General features: G+C 39.6%; 18 non-coding genes across 18 annotated transcripts; 5 read left to right on the top strand and 13 right to left on the bottom strand.

The window, feature by feature from the left end:
• Nucleotides 1–288: 288 nt before the first annotated feature.
• trnaa-cgc (transfer RNA alanine (anticodon CGC)) lies at nucleotides 289–360 on the bottom strand. Its single transcript has one exon. It is a non-coding gene; the product is annotated as a tRNA-Ala (tRNA).
• A 1,369-nt stretch (nucleotides 361–1,729) lies between these two features.
• On the bottom strand, nucleotides 1,730–1,801 carry trnaa-ugc (transfer RNA alanine (anticodon UGC)). The gene has a single exon. It is a non-coding gene; the product is annotated as a tRNA-Ala (tRNA).
• Nucleotides 1,802–2,751: 950 nt separating this feature from the next.
• trnac-gca (transfer RNA cysteine (anticodon GCA)) lies at nucleotides 2,752–2,823 on the top strand. Its single transcript has one exon. It is a non-coding gene; the product is annotated as a tRNA-Cys (tRNA).
• Nucleotides 2,824–2,939: 116 nt separating this feature from the next.
• On the top strand, nucleotides 2,940–3,011 carry trnac-gca (transfer RNA cysteine (anticodon GCA)). Its single transcript has one exon. It is a non-coding gene; the product is annotated as a tRNA-Cys (tRNA).
• Nucleotides 3,012–7,322: 4,311 nt separating this feature from the next.
• trnaa-cgc (transfer RNA alanine (anticodon CGC)) lies at nucleotides 7,323–7,394 on the bottom strand. The gene has a single exon. It is a non-coding gene; the product is annotated as a tRNA-Ala (tRNA).
• Nucleotides 7,395–7,581: 187 nt separating this feature from the next.
• Nucleotides 7,582–7,653, bottom strand: trnat-cgu (transfer RNA threonine (anticodon CGU)). Its single transcript has one exon. It is a non-coding gene; the product is annotated as a tRNA-Thr (tRNA).
• Nucleotides 7,654–8,760: 1,107 nt separating this feature from the next.
• Nucleotides 8,761–8,832, bottom strand: trnaa-ugc (transfer RNA alanine (anticodon UGC)). The gene has a single exon. It is a non-coding gene; the product is annotated as a tRNA-Ala (tRNA).
• A 684-nt stretch (nucleotides 8,833–9,516) lies between these two features.
• Nucleotides 9,517–9,588, bottom strand: trnaa-ugc (transfer RNA alanine (anticodon UGC)). The gene has a single exon. It is a non-coding gene; the product is annotated as a tRNA-Ala (tRNA).
• Nucleotides 9,589–9,800: 212 nt separating this feature from the next.
• Nucleotides 9,801–9,872, top strand: trnac-gca (transfer RNA cysteine (anticodon GCA)). The gene has a single exon. It is a non-coding gene; the product is annotated as a tRNA-Cys (tRNA).
• A 1,254-nt stretch (nucleotides 9,873–11,126) lies between these two features.
• Nucleotides 11,127–11,198, bottom strand: trnaa-cgc (transfer RNA alanine (anticodon CGC)). Its single transcript has one exon. It is a non-coding gene; the product is annotated as a tRNA-Ala (tRNA).
• A 187-nt stretch (nucleotides 11,199–11,385) lies between these two features.
• trnat-cgu (transfer RNA threonine (anticodon CGU)) lies at nucleotides 11,386–11,457 on the bottom strand. The gene has a single exon. It is a non-coding gene; the product is annotated as a tRNA-Thr (tRNA).
• A 1,110-nt stretch (nucleotides 11,458–12,567) lies between these two features.
• trnaa-ugc (transfer RNA alanine (anticodon UGC)) lies at nucleotides 12,568–12,639 on the bottom strand. The gene has a single exon. It is a non-coding gene; the product is annotated as a tRNA-Ala (tRNA).
• A 684-nt stretch (nucleotides 12,640–13,323) lies between these two features.
• Nucleotides 13,324–13,395, bottom strand: trnaa-ugc (transfer RNA alanine (anticodon UGC)). Its single transcript has one exon. It is a non-coding gene; the product is annotated as a tRNA-Ala (tRNA).
• Nucleotides 13,396–13,607: 212 nt separating this feature from the next.
• On the top strand, nucleotides 13,608–13,679 carry trnac-gca (transfer RNA cysteine (anticodon GCA)). Its single transcript has one exon. It is a non-coding gene; the product is annotated as a tRNA-Cys (tRNA).
• Nucleotides 13,680–13,795: 116 nt separating this feature from the next.
• Nucleotides 13,796–13,867, top strand: trnac-gca (transfer RNA cysteine (anticodon GCA)). Its single transcript has one exon. It is a non-coding gene; the product is annotated as a tRNA-Cys (tRNA).
• Nucleotides 13,868–15,130: 1,263 nt separating this feature from the next.
• Nucleotides 15,131–15,202, bottom strand: trnaa-ugc (transfer RNA alanine (anticodon UGC)). The gene has a single exon. It is a non-coding gene; the product is annotated as a tRNA-Ala (tRNA).
• A 187-nt stretch (nucleotides 15,203–15,389) lies between these two features.
• Nucleotides 15,390–15,461, bottom strand: trnat-cgu (transfer RNA threonine (anticodon CGU)). The gene has a single exon. It is a non-coding gene; the product is annotated as a tRNA-Thr (tRNA).
• Nucleotides 15,462–16,923: 1,462 nt separating this feature from the next.
• trnaa-ugc (transfer RNA alanine (anticodon UGC)) lies at nucleotides 16,924–16,995 on the bottom strand. Its single transcript has one exon. It is a non-coding gene; the product is annotated as a tRNA-Ala (tRNA).
• Between the last annotated feature and the right edge of the window lie 8,495 nt (nucleotides 16,996–25,490).

Below are 25,490 nucleotides of genomic sequence, written 5' to 3'. Positions count from 1 at the left end.
ATGCCTTTATGAAGGCTACAAACCAGATCTATCAAGGTTCTTCATCAGCAAAAATGCCTTGTACAAATGCACCTTTTTTTGCAAATTCTATAGATGTGTGCTTTATGGACTTGAGAGCACAGGGCAGAGTTGTCTGCGAAAGGCAGTTGAGTAGAACTCTATAGCATGCAATTATGAAGCCTATAAGAAATCAAATTTATCAAACTACTTCATCAGCAAATGCCTTGTACAAATGCCGATTTTATTGTGCAAATTTATGCCTACTTTCAAGTTGCAAAACAGCAGAAATGGAGATGCTGGGGATTGAACCCAGGACCTCATACATGCGAAGCATGCGCTCTACCACTGAGCTACATCCCCTCACAAAGTTAATCGCTTTGTATGGTGTCATCCTGATAACAAAACTCTGGAGACTTGCAAAAGCAGCATCCTTAAACTGCTGCATTGTTTCCATGCTTTTAGGACAACCTACAGTCTCAGAGATATGTTTGAAAGAGCATGCTAAAGCAAGCCAAACATTTTCAACAGAAAGACACAACAACCCTTCAGGCACGGACGGGGACGACCCCGTGATCTTCGGTTTACGAGACCGACGCCTTACCACTTGGCCACCATGCCAGACAGCAAGCAATGTCCTGTCACTTAGTAGATACAACATAGCACCCGCAATCAATCAATGCACTGAGCAAGGAGGTTTTTGAGGAACAAGTATGGAAAGCTTTAATTAAGCTTCTTTGCTTGTTGTCTTGCATGAACAAAGCTGCATGAACGTGGATCAAACCCACATTCTTCTGTTCACAAGACCAATGCCAAGCCACTTGGACATTGTGCCACGTAGACTGGGGACATATAGTTTGAGAACTCACAGCAGAGTTGACTCTCAAAAGGACTTAAGAAGAAATCTATAGCATGCTATTATGAAGGCTACAAACCAGATCTATCAAGGTTCTTCATCAGCAAATGCCTTGTACAAATGCACCTTTTTTGCAAATTCTATAGATGTGTGCTTCATGTTTTATTTCAAGGTGCAAAACGGCAGCAAAGCAGATACTGGGGATTGAACCCACGACTTCATGCATGCAAAGCACACGATCTACCACTGAGCTACACCCCGACAAGAAACCAATGCCATTGGTGTACTGTTATCATTGCAAGACAAATGTACAGACTTGCAAAAGACTAATGTTAAGCTGTTGCATTTTCCCATGCTTTTAGAACAACCGACAATGTCACAAATACATTGGAAAGAGCATACCAAAGCAAAGAAGAACAGACAGATGTTGAATTGGACAGAGGTCCAACTAAAAAGCAGAAAACCAGAAGGTAACACAGACATTAGAGCACCCTCAATTAAAACATGCAGTGAGGTAGGAAGGTTTTGAGCAACAAGTATGGTAAACTGCAATTAAGCCACTTTACTTTTTTCTTGCATCAACAAATAGGGACAAACAGAGATCAAACCTGTGAGCTTCAGTTCACAAGACCAACGCCAGGCAACTTGGCAATTGCGCCACTTCTACAATATAAGTGTGGGCTTGAGAACACAGGGCAGAGTTGTCTGTGAAAGGCAGTTGAGTAGAAATCTATAGCATGCAATTATGAAGCCTATAAGAAATGAGATTTATAAAGCTACTTCATCAGCAAATGCCTTGTACACATGCCGATTTTATTGTGCAATTTCCAGAGACATGGGCTTTATGTTTACTGTCAAGTTGCAAAACAGCAGAAATGGAGATGCTGGGGATTGAACCCAGGACCTCATACATGCAAAGCATGCGCTCTACCACTGAGCTACATCCCCTCACAAAAGTCGCGTATGTGTACACTGTCATCCTGGCAACAAAACTCTGCAGACTTCCAAAGACAGCATCCTTAAGATGCTGCATTGTTTCCATGCTTTTAGGGCAACCTACAGTCTCAGAGATATGTTTGAAAGAGCATGCTAAAGCAAGCCAGAAATTTTCAACAGAAAGACACAACAGCCCTTCAGGCACGGAAAGGGATCAAGGCTGTGATCGTCGGTTTACGAGATCGACACCTTGCCATTTGGCCACAATGCCAGACAACAAGCAATGTCCTGTCATTTAGTAGATACAACATAGCACCCGCAATCAGGCAATGCACCGAGGAAGGAGGTTCCTGAGGAACAAGTATGGAGACCTTTAATTAAGCTTCTTTGCTTGTTGTCTTGCATGAAGAAAAATGCATGAAAGTGGATAAAACCCACGTTCTTCTGGTTACAAGACCAACGCCAAGCCACTTGGACATTGTGCCATGTAGAGTGGGGACATATAGTTTGAGAACTCACAGCAGACTTGACTCTCAAAAGGACTTAAGAAGAAATCTATAGCATGCCATTATGAAGGCTACAAACCAGATCTATCAAGGTTCTTTATTCAGCAAATGCCTTGTACAAATGCGCCGTTTTTGCAAATTCTATAGATGTGTGCTTCATGTTTAACTTCAATGCATGAAACAGCAGCAATGGAGATACTGGGGACTGAACCCAGCATGCGCTCTACCACTGAGCTACATCACCACATTAAACCTTAAAATCCGGGTGCCCCGTATGTCTATTGCCTCTCTGAAGGATGCTCTGTTCAGCAATGGGTTCTTTGGCTAAGATTTGGTTTTACAAAGTAGAATCCATGCATTTCACTCCATTTTAATAGATATTACCTTTAAAGGAGTTTAGTTCAGATCCAGGTGCCCCTTTTGTCAAGTCCCTTGCTTAAGGTGGGTTGCATTGAAGGGGGTATAGCTCAGTGGTAGAGCATTTGACTGCAGATCAAGAGGTCCCCAGTTCAAATCTGGGTGCCCCCTATGTCCAGTCCCTCTCTTAAGGGTGCTAAGTTCAGCAACGGGTACTTAGGCTAAGATTTGGTTTTACAAAGTAGGATCCATGCATTTCAGTTCATTTTAGTACTTACTATGTTCCAGGGGGTATAGCTCAGTGGTAGAGCATTTGACTGCAGATCAAGAGGTCCCCGGTTCAAATCCGGGTGCCCCCTGTATCCAGTCCATTGCTTAAAGGCTGTACTTTTAGCAATGCCTGTTGGCTACCAGTTTACATTTGTGTAATCTGGCTAAGATTTGTTGTTACAAGGTAGAATCCATACATTTTAAGCCGGTGTATATCGAAAGGAGTATAGCTCAGTGGTACAGCATTTGACTGCAGATCAAGAGGTCCTCGCTTCAAATCTGGGTGCCCCCTATGCCCAGTGCTTCTCATAAAAAGGTGCTATGTTCAGGAATGGGTATAGGTTGCTTTGGCTAAGATTTGCTTTCACAAAGTAGAATCCATGCATTTCAGTTCATAGGGTTCCCCTTATGTCCAGTCCATCTCTTAAGGGTGCTATATTCAGCAATGGGTATTGGCTACCTTTTAGGGTACTTTGGTTAAGATTTGCTTTCACATAGTAGAATCCATGCATTTTAGTCCATTTTAATAGATATTACCTTCAAGGGAGTATAGTTCAGATCCGGGTGCCCCTTTTGTCCAATCCCTTGCTTAAGGGCTATTTTTTATCTGACTAAGATCAATGTAGGATCCATATATTTTAAGGGAGGTTGTATTGAAGGGGGCATAGCTCAGTGGTAGGGAGTTTGACTACAGATCAAGAGGTCCCCGGTTCAAATCCGCATGACCAATATGTCCATTTCCTCTCTTAAGGCTGCTTTGTGTTTAGCAGAGAGTTTTGCCTACCAGTATATATTTAGGTACTTTGGTTAAGATTTGGTTTCACACCGCACAATCCATACATTTCAGTTCATTTAATAGATATTACTTTTACGATCAGTGGGAGAGCATTTGACTGCATAGCAAGAGGTCCCCGGTTCAAATCCGGGTGCCCCCTATGTCTAGTCCCTCTCTTACAGTTTTTCTCAATTGGTTTGGCTCATTTCTTGAAACTGAGATGACATTCCTATAACTAAAAGGTAAATTGGCCAAACAGACTTACAGTTCTTCACAACACTTCAGATAACCAGCAAAATGTCATATGTCTCCCAAAACGTTCATTCTTGCTTCAAAATGAAGTCTTTCTCCCATATAAATAGTCAGTACCATAAAAATGGCATAGATCCTTCTCAATTGCTTTGGCACATTTTCATTAATTTTGTCCATCTGTCAAAATAAACTGGACGGTGCAGCAAAACTACATGGATCCTCATCACTGCTCATATCGCTCCAAAAACAGTTTACCCACGTGTCAAAACTAATTTCCTTTCTCACACAAATCATCAGTGCCCCCAAAATGCATTGTCCCTTTGGCATTGTGTAAGTACTGCAAGTCAAAATGCTTAGATGTTTTGTCTTTATGGCAGAGGTCTAGCTAAAGGAATACAATGTTCACACCACACACACTGCACTCTTTCTGCTGAGGAAATTGTAACTATTTTTATTTACAAGTACATCTTTACACATTACTGTAGGTAGAAAGAAAAGAAAATACTAAGGAAAATGTATCAAATATACTATGTATACAAATTACAAAAACCTGCAAAAACAAAACAAAATACATTACAGTAGGTAAAAAAATAGTCAAGCATCACAAATGCAATACAGTAACATTCTGACTACTCTGTGTCACTCCCCTCTCTCCATCACCTTCCTGGCCATCCATCCGCTGCAGTCTGTTTGGCCATAAATTCTCATCAACATTGCATCTGATATGTTCTTTAGCAATGCACTGTGGGAAGAATGCCTGAGCCATCCTCTACACTGATCGCCACAGGACTATATAATCATTATATCATCACAGGACTATATCATTGTTATATAATCACAGGACTAGCATCAAAGAACTAGCACCAGGCCAAGATGTATACAGTGGATAGAAAAAGTCTACACACCCCTGTTCAAATGGTAGGTTTATGTGATGTAAAAAAATAAGACAAATAATTTCTACCTATAATGTGACCTATAACCTGTACAATGCAATTGAAAAACAAACAGAAATCTTTCAGGGAGGTGAAGTAAAAATAAACAACTGAGATATTGAGGTTGCATAAGTGTGCACACCCTTTTATAACTAGGGGTGTTGCTGTGTTCAAATTTAACCAATAACCTTCAAACTCACTTTAAATTGGAGTCAGCACACACCTGTCAACAATTAAAGTGCCTCTGATCAACTCCAAATAAAGTTTAACTGTTCTAGTAGGCTTGTCCTGATATTTTTGTAGCCACATCTTTCAGCACAAGCCATGGTCCACAAAGAGATGCCAGAGCATCAGAGGTATCTCATTATTCATAGATATCAGTCAAGTGAAGGCTACAAAGGTCATTAAATATACCATGGAACACTTTGAAGACTGTCATCATCAAGTGGAGAAAACATGGCACAACAAGACATTACCAAGAACAAGACATTTGACAAAAATTGATGATAAGACAAGAGGAAAATTGGTCAAGGAGGCTGCCAAGAGGCCGACAGCAGCACTGAAGGAGCTGCAAGAATTTCTGGCAAGTACTGGCTGTGTAGTACATGTGACAACAATCTGCCGACTTCTTCACATGTCTGTGCAAAACAAACATCCAGAAAACATCTAAGCTCTACTTAATTTTCCAAAAATTCATCTGATATCTACCAAACGCATGTGGGAAAATGTGTTATGGTTTAATGAAACCAAGGTTAAACGTTTTGGACATAATTCCAAAAGGTATATTAGGCGCAAAAGCAACACTGCTCGTCACCAAAAGAACAGCATACCTACAGTGAAGCATGGTGGCAGCATGGGGCTTTATTCAGGGTGGACGGAATTTTGAACAGTTCCAAATACCAGTCAGTATTGGCAAAAACCTTCGGCCTCTGGTAGAAAACTGAAGATGAAAAGGAACTTCATCTTTCAGCACAACAATGACACAAAGGACACATCTAAATCAACAAAAGAATGGCTTCAGCGGTATAAGATTAAGGCTTTGGAATGGCCCAGCCTGAATCCAGACCTGAATCCCATTGAACATCTGTGGGGTAATCTGAAGAGGGCTGGGCACAGAAGATGCCCTCACATTTTGTCAGATTTTGAGCAGTTATGCAAAGAAGAGTGGGCAAATTTTGCCACATCAAGATGTGTCACGCTGATAGGTTCCTACCCAAAAAGACTGAGTGCTGTAATAAATGCAAAAGATGTTGCAACAAAGTATTAGTTATATGTATTTAACCAGGTGATTTTAAGTTTTTTGTTTTATATTTTTTCGCTGTAAAGATTTATGTTTGTTTTTCAATTGCATTGTACAGGTTATAGGTCACATTAAATGTGAAAAAAGTTATGAAATTATTTGTCTTGCTTTAATTTTTTTTTTATTTTTTTACAACACAAAAACCTGGCATTTGAACAGGGGTGTGTAGACTTTTTATATCCACTGTATATAGAGCAATGCCAGCATTCAAAATAATAGACAACAAACTGATGGATTGGTCACCAGTAATGTGGGACACTCATTTTCGTCAAAACCTGCTTTCACCTGTTACCTACTCACCTGATTGTAATGAATTTATGAAATGTTCCAAAATATGTGTTCTGTATTGTATTACAATTTCTTAATTCATTTTGAGAATTGAGCAGACTATTCTGCAGATGATGACTTATATGATGAAATTGTGCTGACATGTTTTGAAGAGAACAACCATTACACTGAGAACTAACCAATTAAGATAGATCAACAAGATGCATTCTTTTGGAAAATGTACTAAATGTAGGATGATTGTGTTAAGTGTAGGCTACTTGTACAAAACCATTTGCAAAGATGTACTAAGTGCTTGAGACATGTACAAAGCATTTGAAATGTGATGAAAGCAATGAGAAATGCCATTCTGTTATGAGAAACTGCAAGTTAGTTTGGGAATTTGTCCATGTTATTTTGAGAATGTCATCTCAGTTTCAAGAAATGAGCCAAACCAATGGAGAAAAACTGTAAGAGACCTACGTTCAGCAAAGGGCACTTGGCCATTGTGCCACGTAGACTGGGGACATATAGTTTGAGAACTCACAGCAGAGTTGAATCTGAAAAGGACTTCAGCAGAAATCTATAGCATGCCTTTATGAAGGCTACAAACCAGATCTATCAAGGTTCTTCATCAGCAAAAATGCCTTGTACAAATGCACCTTTTTTGCAAATTCTATAGATGTGTGCTTTATGGACTTGAGAGCACAGGGCAGAGTTGTCTGCGAAAGGCAGTTGAGTAGAACTCTATAGCATGCAATTATGAAGCCTATAAGAAATCAAATTTATCAAACTACTTCATCAGCAAATGCCTTGTACAAATGCCGATTTTATTGTGCAAATTTATGCCTACTTTCAAGTTGCAAAACAGCAGAAATGGAGATGCTGGGGATTGAACCCAGGACCTCATACATGCGAAGCATGCGCTCTACCACTGAGCTACATCCCCTCACAAAGTTAATCGCTTTGTATGGTGTCATCCTGATAACAAAACTCTGGAGACTTGCAAAAGCAGCATCCTTAAACTGCTGCATTGTTTCCATGCTTTTAGGACAACCTACAGTCTCAGAGATATGTTTGAAAGAGCATGCTAAAGCAAGCCAAACATTTTCAACAGAAAGACACAACACCCCTTCAGGCACGGACGGGGGTCGAACCCGTGATCTTCGGTTTACGAGACCGACGCCTTACCACTTGGCCACCATGCCAGACAGCAAGCAATGTCCTGTCACTTAGTAGATACAACATAGCACCCGCAATCAATCAATGCACTGAGCAAGGAGGTTTTTGAGGAACAAGTATGGAAAGCTTTAATTAAGCTTCTTTGCTTGTTGTCTTGCATGAACAAAACTGCATGAACGTGGATCAAACCCACATTCTTCTGTTCACAAGACCAATGCCAAGCCACTTGGACATTGTGCCACGTAGACTGGGGACATATAGTTTGAGAACTCACAGCAGAGTTGACTCTCAAAAGGACTTAAGAAATCTATAGCATGCTATTATGAAGGCTACAAACCAGATCTATCAAGGTTCTTCATCAGCAAATGCCTTGTACAAATGCACCTTTTTTGCAAATTCTATAGATGTGTGCTTCATGTTTTATTTCAAGGTGCAAAACGGCAGCAAAGCAGATACTGGGGATTGAACCCACGACTTCATGCATACAAAGCACGCGATCTACCACTGAGCTACACCCCGACAAGAACCAATGCCATTGGTGTACTGTTATCATTGCAAGACAAATGTACAGACTTGCAAAAGACTAATGTTAAGCTGTTGCATTTTCCCATGCTTTTAGAACAACCGACAATGTCACAAATACATTGGAAAGAGCATACCAAAGCAAAGAAGAACAGACAGATGTTGAATTGGACAGAGGTCCAACTAAAAAGCAGAAAACCAGAAGGTAACACAGACATTAGAGCACCCTCAATTAAAACATGCAGTGAGGTAGGAAGGTTTTGAGCAACAAGTATGGTAAACTGCAATTAAGCCACTTTACTTTTTTCTTGCATCAACAAATAGGGACAAACAGAGATCAAACCTGTGAGCTTCAGTTCACAAGACCAACACCAGGCAACTTGGCAATTGCGCCACTTCTACAATATAAGTGTGGGCTTGAGAACACAGGGCAGAGTTGTCTGTGAAAGGCAGTTGAGTAGAAATCTATAGCATGCAATTATGAAGCCTATAAGAAATTAGATTTATAAAGCTACTTCATCAGCAAATGCCTTGTACACATGCCGATTTTATTGTGCAATTTCCAGAGACATGGGCTTTATGTTTACTTTCAAGTTGCAAAACAGCAGAAATGGAGATGCTGGGGATTGAACCCAGGACCTCATACATGCAAAGCATGCGCTCTACCACTGAGCTACATCCCCTCACATAAGTCGCGTATGTGTACACTGTCATCCTGGCAACAAAACTCTGCAGACTTCCAAAGACAGCATCCTTAAGATGCTGCATTGTTTCCATGCTTTTAGGGCAACCTACAGTCTCAGAGATATGTTTGAAAGAGCATGCTAAAGCAAGCCAGAAATTTTCAACAGAAAGACACAACAGCCCTTCAGGCACGGAAAGGGATCAAGGCTGTGATCGTCGGTTTACGAGATCGACACCTTGCCATTTGGCCACAATGCCAGACAACAAGCAATGTCCTGTCATTTAGTAGATACAACATAGCACCCGCAATCAGGCAATGCACCGAGGAAGGAGGTTCCTGAGGAACAAGTATGGAGACCTTTAATTAAGCTTCTTTGCTTGTTGTCTTGCATGAAGAAAAATGCATGAAAGTGGATAAAACCCACGTTCTTCTGGTTACAAGACCAACGCCAAGCCACTTGGACATTGTGCCATGTAGAGTGGGGACATATAGTTTGAGAACTCACAGCAGACTTGACTCTCAAAAGGACTTAAGAAGAAAGCTATAGCATGCCATTAAGAAGGCTACAAACCAGATCTATCAAGGTTCTTTATTCAGCAAATGCCTTGTACAAATGCACTGTTTTTGCAAATTCTATAGATGTGTGCTTCATGTTTAACTTCAATGCATGAAACAGCAGCAATGGAGATACTGGAGATTGAACCCAGGACCTCATACACGCAAAGCATGCGCTCTACCACTGAGCTACATCACCACATTAAACCTTAAAATCCGGGTGCCCCGTATGTCTATTGCCTCTCTGAAGGATGCTCTGTTCAGCAATGGGTTCTTTAGCTAAGATTTGGTTTTACAAAGTAGAATCCATGCATTTCACTCCATTTTAATAGATATTACCTTTAAAGGAGTTTAGTTCAGATCCAGGTGCCCCTTTTGTCAAGTCCCTTGCTTAAGGTGGGTTGCATTGAAGGGGGTATAGCTCAGTGGTAGAGCATTTGACTGCAGATCAAGAGGTCCCCAGTTCAAATCTGGGTGCCCCCTATGTCCAGTTCTTCTCTTAAGGGTGCTAAGTTCAGCAACGGGTACTTAGGCTAAGATTTGGTTTTACAAAGTAGGATCCATGCATTTCAGTTCATTTTAGTACTTACTATGTTCCAGGGGTTATAGCTCAGTGGTAGAGCATTTGACTGCAGATCAAGAGGTCCTCGCTTCAAATCTGGGTGCCCCCTATGCCCAGTGCTTCTCATAAAAAGGTGCTATGTTCAGGAATGGGTATAGGTTGCTTTGGCTAAGATTTGCTTTCACAAAGTAGAATCCATGCATTTCAGTTCATAGGGTTCCCCTTATGTCCAGTCCATCTCTTAAGGGTGCTATATTCAGCAATGGGTATTGGCTACCTTTTAGGGTACTTTGGTTAAGATTTGCTTTCACATAGTAGAATCCATGCATTTTAGTCCATTTTAATAGATATTACCTTCAAGGGAGTATAGTTCAGATCCGGGTGCCCCTTTTGTCCAATCCCTTGCTTAAGGGCTATTTTTTATCTGACTAAGATCAATGTAGGATCCATATATTTTAAGTGAGGTTGTATTGAAGGGGGCATAGCTCAGTGGTAGGGAGTTTGACTACAGATTAAGAGGTCCCCGGTTCAAATCCGCATGACCAATATGTCCATTTCCTCTCTTAAGGCTGCTTTGTGTTTAGCAGAGAGTTTTGCCTACCAGTATATATTTAGGTACTTTGGTTAAGATTTGGTTTCACACCGCACAATCCATACATTTCAGTTCATTTAATAGATATTACTTTTACGATCAGTGGGAGAGCATTTGACTGCATAGCAAGAGGTCCCCGGTTCAAATCCGGGTGCCCCCTATGTCTAGTCCCTCTCTTAAGAGACCTACGTTCAGCAAAGGGCACTTGGCCATTGTGCCACGTAGACTGGGGACATATAGTTTGAGAACTCACAGCAGAGTTGAATCTGAAAAGGACTTCAGCAGAAATCTATAGCATGCCTTTATGAAGGCTACAAACCAGATCTATCAAGGTTCTTCATCAGCAAAAATGCCTTGTACAAATGCACCTTTTTTGCAAATTCTATAGATGTGTGCTTTATGGACTTGAGAGCACAGGGCAGAGTTGTCTGCGAAAGGCAGTTGAGTAGAACTCTATAGCATGCAATTATGAAGCCTATAAGAAATCAAATTTATCAAACTACTTCATCAGCAAATGCCTTGTACAAATGCCGATTTTATTGTGCAAATTTATGCCTACTTTCAAGTTGCAAAACAGCAGAAATGGAGATGCTGGGGATTGAACCCAGGACCTCATACATGCGAAGCATGCGCTCTACCACTGAGCTACATCCCCTCGCAAAGTTAATCGCTTTGTATGGTGTCATCCTGATAACAAAACTCTGGAGACTTGCAAAAGCAGCATCCTTAAACTGCTGCATTGTTTCCATGCTTTTAGGACAACCTACAGTCTCAGAGATATGTTTGAAAGAGCATGCTAAAGCAAGCCAAACATTTTCAACAGAAAGACACAACACCCCTTCAGGCACGGACGGGGGTCGAACCCGTGATCTTCGGTTTACGAGACCGACGCCTTACCACTTGGCCACCATGCCAGACAGCAAGCAATGTCCTGTCACTTAGTAGATACAACATAGCACCCGCAATCAATCAATGCACTGAGCAAGGAGGTTTTTGAGGAACAAGTATGGAAAGCTTTAATTAAGCTTCTTTGCTTGTTGTCTTGCATGAACAAAACTGCATGAACGTGGATCAAACCCACATTCTTCTGTTCACAAGACCAATGCCAAGCCACTTGGACATTGTGCCACGTAGACTGGGGGCATATAGTTTGAGAACTCACAGCAGAGTTGACTCTCAAAAGGACTTAAGAAGAAATCTATAGCATGCTATTATGAAGGCTACAAACCAGATCTATCAAGGTTCTTCATCAGCAAATGCCTTGTACAAATGCACCTTTTTTGCAAATTCTATAGATGTGTGCTTCATGTTTTATTTCAAGGTGCAAAACGGCAGCAAAGCAGATACTGGGGATTGAACCCACGACTTCATGCATGCAAAGCACGCGATCTACCACTGAGCTACACCCCGACAAGAACCAATGCCATTGGTGTACTGTTATCATTGCAAGACAAATGTACAGACTTGCAAAAGACTAATGTTAAGCTGTTGCATTTTCCCATGCTTTTAGAACAACCGACAATGTCACAAATACATTGGAAAGAGCATACCAAAGCAAAGAAGAACAGACAGATGTTGAATTGGACAGAGGTCCAACTAAAAAGCAGAAAACCAGAAGGTAACACAGACATTAGAGCACCCTCAATTAAAACATGCAGTGAGGTAGGAAGGTTTTGAGCAACAAGTATGGTAAACTGCAATTAAGCCACTTTACTTTTTTCTTGCATCAACAAATAGGGACAAACAGAGATCAAACCTGTGAGCTTCAGTTCACAAGACCAACGCCAGGCAACTTGGCAATTGCGCCACTTCTACAATATAAGTGTGGGCTTGAGAACACAGGGCAGAGTTGTCTGTGAAAGGCAGTTGAGTAGAAATCTATAGCATGCAATTATGAAGCCTATAAGAAATGAGATTTATAAAGCTACTTCATCAGCAAATGCCTTGTACACATGCCGATTTTATTGTGCAATTTCCAGAGACATGGGCTTTATGTTTACTTTCAAGTTGCAAAACAGCAGAAATGGAGATGCTGGGGATTGAACCCAGGACCTCATACATGCAAAGCATGCGCTCTACCACTGAGCTACATCCCCTCACAAAAGTCGCGTATGTGTACACTGTCATCCTGGCAACAAAACTCTGCAGACTTCCAAAGACAGCATCCTTAAGATGCTGCATTGTTTCCATGCTTTTAGGGCAACCTACAGTCTCAGAGATATGTTTGAAAGAGCATGCTAAAGCAAGCCAGAAATTTTCAACAGAAAGACACAACAGCCCTTCAGGCACGGAAAGGGATCAAGGCTGTGATCGTCGGTTTACGAGATCGACACCTTGCCATTTGGCCACAATGCCAGACAACAAGCAATGTCCTGTCATTTAGTAGATACAACATAGCACCCGCAATCAGGCAATGCACCGAGGAAGGAGGTTCCTGAGGAACAAGTATGGAGACCTTTAATTAAGCTTCTTTGCTTGTTGTCTTGCATGAAGAAAAATGCATGAAAGTGGATAAAACCCACGTTCTTCTGGTTACAAGACCAACGCCAAGCCACTTGGACATTGTGCCATGTAGAGTGGGGACATATAGTTTGAGAACTCACAGCAGACTTGACTCTCAAAAGGACTTAGGAAGAAAGCTATAGCATGCCATTATGAAGGCTACAAACCAGATCTACCAAGGTTCTTTATTCAGCAAATGCCTTGTACAAATGTGCCGTTTTTGCAAATTCTATAGATGTGTGCTTCATGTTTAACTTCAATGCATGAAACAGCAGCAATGGAGATACTGGGGATTGAACCCAGGACCTCATACACGCAAAGCATGCGCTCTACCACTGAGCTACATCCCCACATTAAACCTTAAAATCCGGGTGCCCCGTATGTCTATTGCCTCTCTGAAGGATGCTCTGTTCAGCAATGAGTTCTTTGGCTAAGATTTGGTTTTACAAAGTAGAATCCATGCATTTCACTCCATTTTAATAGATATTACCTTTAAAGGAGTTTAGTTCAGATCCAGGTGCCCCTTTTGTCAAGTCCCTTGCTTAAGGTGGGTTGCATTGAAGGGGGTATAGCTCAGTGGTAGAGCATTTGACTGCAGATCAAGAGGTCCCCGGTTCAAATCTGGGTGCCCCCTATGTCCAGTCCCTCTCTTAAGGGTGCTAAGTTCAGCAACGGGTACTTAGGCTAAGATTTGGTTTTACAAAGTAGGATCCATGCATTTCAGTTCATTTTAGTACTTACTATGTTCCAGGGGGTATAGCTCAGTGGTAGAGCATTTGACTGCAGATCAAGAGGTCCCCGGTTCAAATCCGGGTGCCCCCTATATCCAGTCCCTTGCTTAAAGGCTGTACATTTAGCAATGCCTGTTGGCTACCAGTTTACATTTGTGTAATCTGGCTAAGATTTGTTGTTACAAGGTAGAATCCATACATTTTAAGCCGGTGTATATCGAAAGGAGTATAGCTCAGTGGTACAGCATTTGACTGCAGATCAAGAGGTCCTCGCTTCAAATCTGGGTGCCCCCTATGCCCAGTGCTTCTCATAAAAAGGTGCTATGTTCAGGAATGGGTATAGGTTGCTTTGGCTTGCTTTCACAAAGTAGAATCCATGCATTTCAGTTCATAGGGTTCCCCTTATGTCCAGTCCATCTCTTAAGGCTGCTATATTCAGCAATGGGTATTGGCTACCTTTTACGGTACTTTGGCTAAGATTTGCTTTCACATAGTAGAATCCATGCATTTTAGTCCATTTTAATAGATATTACCTTCAAGGGAGTATAGTTCAGATCCGGGTGCCCCTTTTGTCCAATCCCTTGATTAAGGGCTATTTTTTATCTGACTAAGATCAATGTAGGATCCATATATTTTAAGGGAGGTTGTATTGAAGGGGGCATAGCTCAGTGGTAGGGAGTTTGACTACAGATCAAGAGGTCCCCGGTTCAAATCCGCATGACCAATATGTCCATTTCCTCTCTTAAGACTGCTTTGTGTTTAGCAGTGAGTTTTGCCTACCATTATATATTTAGGTACTTTGGTTAAGATTTGGTTTCACACCGCACAATCCATACATTTCAGTTCATTTAATAGATATTACTTTTACGATCAGTGGGAGAGCATTTGACTGCATAGCAAGAGGTCCCCGGTTCAAATCCGGGTGCCCCCTATGTCTAGTCCCTCTCTTAAGAGACCTACGTTCAGTAAAGGGCACTTGGCCATTGTGCCACGTAGACTGGGGACATATAGTTTGAGAACTCACAGCAGAGTTGAATCTGAAAAGGACTTCAGCAGAAATCTATAGCATGCCTTTATGAAGGCTACAAACCAGATCTATCAAGGTTCTTCATCAGGAAAAATGCCTTGTACAAATGCACCTTTTTTGCAAATTCTATAGATGTGTGCTTTATGGACTTGAGAGCACAGGGCAGAGTTGTCTGCGAAAGGCAGTTGAGTAGAACTCTATAGCATGCAATTATGAAGCCTATAAGAAATCAAATTTATCAAACTACTTCATCAGCAAATGCCTTGTACAAATGCCGATTTTATTGTGCAAATTTATGCCTACTTTCAAGTTGCAAAACAGCAGAAATGGAGATGCTGGGGATTGAACCCAGGACCTCATACATGCAAAGCATGCGCTCTACCACTGAGCTACATCCCCTCACAAAGTTAATCGCTTTGTATGGTGTCATCCTGATAACAAAACTCTGGAGACTTGCAAAAGCAGCATCCTTAAACTGCTGCATTGTTTCCATGCTTTTAGGACAACCTACAGTCTCAGAGATATGTTTGAAAGAGCATGCTAAAGCAAGCCAAACATTTTCAACAGAAAGACACAACACCCCTTCAGGCACGGACGGGGGTCGAACCCGTGATCTTCGGTTTACGAGACCGACGCCTTACCACTTGGCCACCATGCCAGACAGCAAGCAATGTCCTGTCACTTAGTAGATACAACATAGCACCCGCAATCAATCAATGCACTGAGCAAGGAGGTTTTTGAGGAACAAGTATGGAAAGCTTTAATTAAGCTTCTTTGCTTGTTGTCTTGCATGAACAAAACTGCATGAACGTGGATCAAACCCACATTCTTCTGTTCACAAGACCAATGCCAAGCCACTTGGACATTGTGCCACGTAGACTGGGGACATATAGTTTGAGAACTCACAGCAGAGTTGACTCTCAAAAGGACTTAAGAAGAAATCTATCTAAATTATGAAGGCTACAAACCAGATCTATCAAGGTTCTTCATCAGCAAATGCCTTGTACAAATGCACCTTTTTTGCAAATTCTATAGATGTGTGCTTCATGTTTTATTTCAAGGTGCAAAACGGCAGCAAAGCAGATACTGGGGATTGAACTGGCGATCTACCACTGAGCTACACCCCGACAAGAACCAATGCCATTGGTGTACTGTTATCATGGCAAGACAAATGTACAGACTTGCAAAAGACTAATGTTAAGCTGTTGCATTTTCCCATGCTTTTAGAACAACCGACAATGTCACAAATACATTGGAAAGAGCATACCAAAGCAAAGAAGAACAGACAGATGTTGAATTGGACAGAGGTCCAACTAAAAAGCAGAAAACCAGAAGGTAACACAGACATTAGAGCACCCTCAATTAAAACATGCAGTGAGGTAGGAAGGTTTTGAGCAACAAGTATGGTAAACTGCAATTAAGCCACTTTACTTTTTTCTTGCATCAACAAATAGGGACAAACAGAGATCAAACCTGTGAGCTTCAGTTCACAAGACCAACGCCAGGCAACTTGGCAATTGCGCCACTTCTACAATATAAGTGTGGGCTTGAGAACACAGGGCAGAGTTGTCTGTGAAAGGCAGTTGAGTAGAAATTTATAGCATGCAATTATGAAGCCTATAAGAAATGAGATTTATAAAGCTACTTCATCAGCAAATGCCTTGTACACATGCCGATTTTATTGTGCAATTTCCAGAGACATGGTGTAGGGTAATTTACCACAGCACGACTTAGATAAAACTCGGATGTGAGAAATCTCAGAACATGAAATGATGACCAATGAGTCAGAGCTTAGAATTTAAAATATATTAAAGTTTACTTGAAAAATAGTTTCAACATTACAGATATATAAAAGGAACAAAAATTAATAGATATATATTAGAAAAGAGTAAAAGTACATCAACGAATAAAATCTCGATAGATCAACACATTCGCAACCCAGAGAGAGAGAGAAAGAAAGAGAGAGAAAGAGAGAGAGAGAGAAAGAGAGAGAGAGAGATAGGCCAAACCAGATCTATCAAGGTTCTTTATTTAGCAAATGCCTTGTACAAATGCGCCTTTTTTGCAAATTCTATAGATGTGTGCTTCATGTTTAACTTCAATGCATGAAACAGCAGCAATGGAGATACTGGGGATTGAACCCAGGACCTCATACACGCAAAGCATGCGCTCTACCACTGAGCTACATCCCCACATTAAACCTTAAAATCCGGGTGCCCCGTATGTCTATTGCCTCTCTGAAGGATGCTCTGTTCAGCAATGGGTTCTTTGGCTAAGATTTGGTTTTACAAAGTAGAATCCATGCATTTCACTCCATTTTAATAGATATTACCTTTAAAGGAGTTTAGTTCAGATCCAGGTGCCCCTTTTGTCCAGTCCCTTGCTTAAGGGCTATTTGTTTAGCAATGGTTATCTGGCTAAGGTTTTTAACAGATGCTTATTGTCACTCAATAGCTGGTGTTTTTTAAATGAAAAATTAAAAGAGAAAAGAACTTTGACTGAACATAAATTTATTTGATTCCACTTCGCTATTATGTAACTGAAATTATTATTTTTTTTTCATATCTGAAAAATTAAGCATTACCCTGGTGTCTGGTGCTGCCCGTCACTTTTATAAAACTTAAAACATTTGAAATACACCGAAATATAAAGCTATATGTTAGCGTTTGTTTCTTATCTGCAGGGCAAATGTTTTTAAATATATTAATTAATTAAGTAAAATCTTGTCCAGCGCGCTAAAATGCAGCAGGGACGCAGAGCGGAGCTTGAAAGCGCGCGCAGCATTGCTATTTTTCTTAAAAAACGTTTTAATAAATAAGGTCGTATCAAGTGTAGTAAAAAGCAAGGTATTAAATTCACATATTTACTGATATTTAGTCAAGAGAAATCAGGCAAAATGCGCCGGGACTCTCTCTCTTCTCTCTCTCTTTTTCTTTCTTGCTCTCTTTCGTAGCGCGGAGCTGAAATATATGAATATATATATATATTTATATATATATATATATATATCAATGTTTTATGATCTTTTAAAAAATGTCATATTTTTCCTTTTTTACATATATATTTTATTCATCTTTAGTAAATGTCAGTTTTTATTTCTAATTAAAAAAATAAAAGAATTTAGCCCTTTTAAACTGTAAATGCTCAGTGGCATTGTAAACGAGGGTTCGCCTCCAGTGTAAATAATGGTTGATTGATTGATTAATACTCAGTGTTGCAAACCCAGTTTTTATATAAACAATAAACAGAACAGAGAATAAAATAGCATTACTCTTCTCTTATTTGAGCTGCTGGTTTATCTTCACAGCCTGACGCGCAGTCAGTTTATGCGCTCTTACAGTTTTTCTCAATTGGTTTGGCTCATTTCTTGAAACTGAGATGACATTCCTATATAAGGTAAATTGGCCAAACAGACTTACAGTTCTTCACAACACTTCAGATAACCAGCAAAATGTCATATGTCTCCCAAAACGTTCATTCTTGCTTCAAAATGAAGTCTTTCTCCCATATAAATAGTCAGTACCATAAAAATGGCATAGATCCTTCTCAATTGCTTTGGCACATTTTCATTAATTTTGTCCATCTGTCAAAATAAACTGGACGGTGCAGCAAAACTACATGGATCCTCATCACTGCTCATATCGCTCCAAAAACAGTTTACCCACGTGTCAAAACTGATTTCCTTTCTCACACAAATCATCAGTGCCCCCAAAATGCATTGTCCCTTTGGCATTGTGTAAGCACTGCAAGTCAAAATGCTTAGATGTTTTGTCTTTATGGCAGAGGTCTAGCTAAAGGAATACAATGTTCACACCACACACACTGCACTCTTTCTGCTGAGGAAATTGTAACTATTTTTATTTACAAGTACATTTTTACACATTACTGTAGGTAGAAAGAAAAGAAAATACTAAGGAAAATGTATCAAATATACTATGTATACAAATTACAAAAACCTGCAAAAACAAAAGAAAATATAGCCGCAAGCGGCAATCATCGGGTTCAAGCACCAACTTGCACAATGGTGCCTACTGGAGCATTGAATGGTGATGTGTAAGAAGGTCTAATATGATTGGAGATGCCCTGTCACATTTAGAAATTATCAAGTTTTTCACCTGTTATTAATGTTGAGCAGAGGCCTTTCAACCTGATCAGTGCTTAAATTCACATGTAAATCTAGTGAAGTTTGTAGGATATTCATTAAGTGAGTTAGAACTAGTCAAAAGGTGTCTACATGTTATTGGTATTGATCAGGTGGCTTCAACCAGAATGTTCACAAAGTGGTATTCAGATTGACCTTTGAACCTTTGCAGAACAAGCTGAAATGTTTGACCAAACAAGTTTAAATTAACACAAAGGAGTGAATGTTCTGATATGACATGTAATTACGAAGTTATTATAAATCTAGTTCTGAATTAAATGGCGCTTCATCAAGCACCAACTAGCACAATGGTGCCTACTAGAGCATAGGATGGTGATGTGTAAGAAGGTCTAACACAATTGGAGACATTCTGTCACATTTAGAAATCTTTCACCTGAAAGAAGTCTTTCACCTGTTATTAATGTTGAGAAGAGGCACAAAGGAGTGAATGTTCTGATATGACATGTAATGTCAAGTTATTCTTAATCTAGTTCTGTATTAAATGGCGCTTCATCAGAGTGATATTGTACAGAGGTCTTTAACATTGTGAGATTACAGCAAATACTGCAGAGTTACAGCAATTTAGGTTAGAAATTCCAAGGACGCACAGATTGCTTGATGCCTGGAGAGTATTGTATGTGAAATTTTCACAAATGTTTTTAATGAACATTTACCTAGAGACTCTACAGTGTGCAGCAAGACTGAAATGGAGGTGATAGGCCAAATATCCAGAGAGTAGTTTCAATATAGCTATTTTCAAACAATTAGCAATTATGAATGAACAAAGCACTTTTTAAACATAGTTGTATTGAGAAATTTGTCAGAGCCACTGTACTAAATATGGCAAAAACAATTAGATGTCAAAATAGTACAGCATGATTGACATATACTCGTTTTTTTGGAACAGCGCCCCCCAGTGGGCGGATTGTTTCAGCACTTTGCAGGTCACTACAGTGTCTCCACCTGAACATAACTGCCAAATATCATCCAGATTGGGCAACATTCAGCCTGCCAAAATGTCTGCTGAATGCTGATTGGCTGATGGTGTTCAGCCATGTTGATTGATTAAGTTGCCCTTTGAACATCCTTTAGAGGCTGTATGATAGATTCTGCATGCAAAGTTTCAACTTGCTAGGTTGCACGGTTGCTGAGAAACAGTGCTCCAAATTTACCTCTTGAAGTGAATGGGGCATATATCCGGAAGGACTAATTTGCATATGGCGGCCATATTGTTTACATATTTCAACTTTTTCTTAATGAATATTGAAGCGCATGCTCTCACGAGTGTTTTAATACCAAACATGCCAGGATTGGTCAAAATTCCTAGGACTAGTTTGCAAAAGTAGGTTTTGCATATTATGCAAATTAGCAAAAAATCTATATAGACGGAAGTGCATGGTCCAAATTGGAAAGTTGTTGGTATTGACCCAAGGAATCCATCAAAAAAAGAATTTTGAATGTAGGTCTTATGGTTTTTGAGTTATTGAGAAAATTGTGAAAAATGAATTTCCTTGTTTATAGCGCCACCACTTGACCAATCGGTGCCATTTTTGTTGTCCACCGAGATGCACTGATCCTACATCTACCTACCAAGTTTCATGTCTCTATGACTTACGGTTTAGGCTGCACAACTGTTTTTACAGGAGAAAAAGAATAATAATAATAATAATAAGAAAAATCTTAGCAAAAACAATAGGGTTCTACGCACCTTCGGTGCTTGAACCCTAAATATAGCCGCAAGCGGCAATCATCGGGTTCAAGCACCAACTGGCACAATGGTGCATACTAGAGAACTGAATGGTGATGTGTAAAAAGGGCTAATATGATTGGAGATGCCCTGTCACATTTAGAGATTATTAAAAAATTTTCACCTGTTATTAATGTTGAGCAGAAGCCTTTCAACGTGATCAGTGCTTAAATTGTAAATTGTAATTGTAATGTCAATCTAGTGAAGTTTGTAGGATATTCATCAAGTGAGTTAGATCTAGTCAAAATGTGTCTACATGTTATTGGTATTGATCAGGTGGTTTCAACCAGAATGTTTACAAAGTGGTGTTCAGATTGACCTTTTGACCTTTGCAAAACAAGCTGAAATGTTTTACCAAACAAGTTTACATTAACACAAATGAGTTCATTGTCTGACATGACATGTAATTACAAAGTTATTCTAAATCTAGTTCTGAATTAAATGGCGCTTCATCAAACAGCAACTGGCACAATGGTGCCTACTAGAGCATAGGATGGTGATGTGTAAGAAGGTGTAACACAATTGGAGACACTCTGTCACATTGAGAAATTATCAAAAGTCTTTCACCTGTTATTAATGTTGAGAAGAGGCACAAAGGAGTGCATGTTCTGATATGACATGTAATTACAAATATATTCTAAATCTAGTTCTGTATTAAATGGCGCTTCATCAGAGTGATATTGTACAGAGGTCTTTGACATTGTGAGATTACAGCAAATACTGCAGAGTTACAGCAATTTAGGTTGAAAATTTCAAGGACGCTCAGACTGCTTGATGCCTGGACACTATTGTATGTGAAATTTTCACAAATGTTTTTATTGAATCTTAACCTAGAGACTCTACAGTGTGCAACAAGTCTGAAATGGCGGTGATAGGCCAAATATCCAGAGACTAGTATCAATATTGCTATTTTCAAACAATTAGCAGTTCTGAATAAACAAAGCACTTTTTAAACATAGTTGTATTGACAAATTTGTCAGAGCCACTGTACTAAATATGGCACAAACATTTAGATGTCAAAATAGTATAGTATGATTGACATGTATTCGATTTGTTGGAACAGCGCCCCCCAGTGGTCGGATTGTTTCAGCAATTTGCAGGTCACTACAGCGTCTCCACCTGAACATAACTGCCAAGTGTCATCCAGATTGGGCAACATTCAGCCTGCCAAAATGTCTGCTGAATGCTGATTGGCTGATGGTGTTCAGCCATGTTGATTGATTAAGTTGCCCTTTGAACATCCTTTAGAGGCTGTATGACAGATTCTGCATGCAAAGTTTCAGCTTGTTAGGTTGCACGGTTGCTGAGAAACAGTGTTCCAAATTTAACAATTGAAGTGAATGGGGCATATATCCGGAAGGACTAATTTGCATATGGTGGCCATATTGTTTACAAATTTCAACTTTTTCTTAATGAATATTGAAGGCCATGCTCTCACGAGTGTTTTGATACCAAACATGCCAGGATTGATCAAAATTCCTAGGACTAGTTCGCAAAAGTATGTTTTGCATATTATGCAAATTAGCAAAAAATCTATATAGACGGAAGTGCATGGTCCAAATTGGAAAGTTGTAGGTATTGACCCAAGGAATCCATCAAACAAAGAATTTTGAATGTAGGTCTTATGGTTTTTGAGTTATTGAGAAAATTGTGAAAAATGAATTTCCTTGTTTATAGCGCCACCACTTGACCAATCGGTGCCATTTTTGTTGTCCACCGAGATGCACTGATCCTACATCTACCTACCAAGTTTCATTTCTCTATGACTTACGGTTTAGGCTGCACAACTGTTTTTACAGGAGAAAAAGAATAATAATAATAATAATAAGAAAAATCTTAGCAAAAACAATAGGGTTCTACGCACCTTCGGTGCTTGAACCCTAAATACATTACAGTAGGTAAAAAAAATAGTAAAGCATCACAAATGCAATAAAGTAACATTCTGACTACTCTGTGTCACTCCCCTCTCTCCATCACCTTCCTGGCCATCCATCCGCTGCAGTCTGTTTGGCCATAAATTCTCATCAACATTGCATCTGATATGTTCTTTAGCAATGCACTGTGGGAAGAATGCCTGAGCCATCCTCTACACTGATCGCCACAGGACTATATAATCATTATATCATCACAGGACTATATCATTGTTATATAATCACAGGACTAGCATCAAAGAACTAGCACCAGGCCAAGATGTATACAGTGGATAGAAAAAGTCTACACACCCCTGTTCAAATGGTAGGTTTTTGTGATGTAAAAAAATTACAATAAGACAAATAATTTCTACCTATAATGTGACCTATAACCTGTACAATGCAATTGAAAAACAAACAGAAATCTTTCAGGGAGGTGAAGTAAAAATAAACAACTGAGATATTGAGGTTGCATAAGTGTGCACACCCTTTTATAACTAGGGGTGTTGCTGTGTTCAAATTTAACCAATAACCTTCGAACTCACTTTAAATTGGAGTCAGCACACACCTGTCAACAATTAAAGTGCCTCTGATCAACTCCAAATAAAGTTTAACTGTTCTAGTAGGCTTGTCCTGATATTTTTGTAGCCACATCTTTCAGCACAAGCCATGGTCCACAAAGAGATGCCAGAGCATCAGAGGTATCTCATTATTCATAGATATCAGTCAAGTGAAGGCTACAAAAGTCATTAAATATACCATGGAACACTTTGAAGACTGTCATCATCAAGTGGAGAAAACATGGCACAACAAGACATTACCAAGAACAAGACATTTGACAAAAATTGATGATAAGACAAGAAGAAAATTGGTCAAGGAGGTTGCCAAGAGGCCGACAGCAGCACTGAAGGAGCTGCAAGAATTTCTGGCAAGTACTGGCTGTGTAGTACATGTGACAACAATCTGCCGACTTCTTCATATGTCTGTGCAAAACAAACATCCAGAAAACATCTAAGCTCTACTTAATTTTCCAAAAATTCATCTGATATCTACCAAACGCATGTGGGAAAATGTGTTATGGTTTAATGAAACCAAGGTTAAACGTTTTGGACATAATTCCAAAAGGTATATTAGGCGCAAAAGCAACACTGCTCGTCACCAAAAGAACAGCATACCTACAGTGAAGCATGGTGGTGGCAGCATCATACTTTGGGGCTGTTTTTCTTCAGCTGGAACTGGGCCTTTATTCAGGGTGGATGGAATTTTGAACAGTTCCAAATACCAGTCAGTATTGGCAAAAACCTTCGGCCTCTGGTAGAAAACTGAAGATGAAAAGGAACTTCATCTTTCAGCACAACAATGACACAAAGGACACATCTAAATCAACAAAAGAATGGCTTCAGCGGTATAAGATTAAGGCTTTGGAATGGCCCAGCCTGAATCCAGACCTGAATCCCATTGAACATCTGTGGGGTAATCTGAAGAGGGCTGGGCACAGGAGATGCCCTCACATTTTGTCAGATTTTGAGCAGTTATGTAAAGAAGAGTGGGCAAATTTTGCCACATCAAGATGTGTCACGCTGATAGGTTCCTACCCAAAAAGACTGAGTGCTGTAATAAATGCAAAAGATGTTGCAACAAAGTATTAGTTATATGTATTTAACCAGGTGATTTTAAGTTTTTTGTTTTATATTTTTTCGCTGTAAAGATTTATGTTTGTTTTTCAATTGCATTGTACAGGTTATAGGTCATTTGTCTTGCTTTAATTTTTTTACAACACAAAAACCTGGCATTTGAACAGGGGTGTGTAGACTTTTTATATCCACTGTATATAGAGCAATGCCAGCATTCAAAATAATAGACAACAAACTGATGGATTGGTCACCAGTAATGTGGGACACTCATTTTCGTCAAAACCTGCTTTCACCTGTTACCTACTCACCTGATTGTAATGAATTTATGAAATGTTCCAAAATATGTGTTCTGTATTGTATTACAATTTCTTAATCCATTTTGAGAATTGAGCAGACTATTCTGCAGATGATGACTTATATGATGAAATTGTGCTGACATGTTTTGAAGAGAACAACCATTACACTGAGAACTAACCAATTAAGATAGATCAACAAGATGCATTCTTTTGGAAAATGTACTAAATGTAGGATGATTGTGTTAAGTGTAGGCTACTTGTACAAAACCATTTGCAAAGATGTACTAAGTGCTTGAGACATGTACAAAGCATTTGAAATGTGATGAAAGCAATGAGAAATGCCATTCTGTTATGAGAAACTGCAAGTTAGTTTGGGGATTTGTCCATGTTATTTTGAGAATGTCATCTCAGTTTCAAGAAATGAGCCAAACCAATGGAGAAAAACTGTAAAATAGGAATGAACAGAAGTCAGAGCGCAGCTGCCTCTTAAAGGTAATGACTACAGACACACTGATTGGTTCATTTCAAGTTACGCCCAAAACACACCCATGAATAATTAAGGGAATTACAGTTTTTCTCAATTGGTTTGGCTCATTTCTTGAAACTGAGATGTTTTTTTTTTTTTTTAAAACATAAACAAATCCCCAAACTAACTTGCGGTTCCTCATAACAGAATGGCATTTCTCATTGCTTTCATCACATTTCAAATTCTTTGTACATGTCTCAAGCACTTAGTACATCTTTGCAAATGGTTATGTACAAGTAGCCTACACTTAACACAATCATCCTACATTTAGTACATTTTACAAAAGAATGCATCTTGTTGATCTATCCCAATTGGTTGGTTCTCAGTGTAATGGTTGTTCTCTCCAAAACATGTCAGCACAATTTCATCGTATTAGTCATCATCTGCAGAACAGTCTGCTCAATTCCCAAAATAAATTAAGAAATTGTAATAC

The sequence above is a fragment of the Astyanax mexicanus genome, chromosome 11, assembly GCF_023375975.1.
Source record: "Astyanax mexicanus isolate ESR-SI-001 chromosome 11, AstMex3_surface, whole genome shotgun sequence".
Lineage (NCBI taxonomy): Eukaryota > Metazoa > Chordata > Actinopteri > Characiformes > Acestrorhamphidae > Astyanax > Astyanax mexicanus.
The sequence above is the reverse complement of the archived record's forward strand: the minus strand, read 5'-3'. Positions and strand labels throughout refer to the sequence as shown.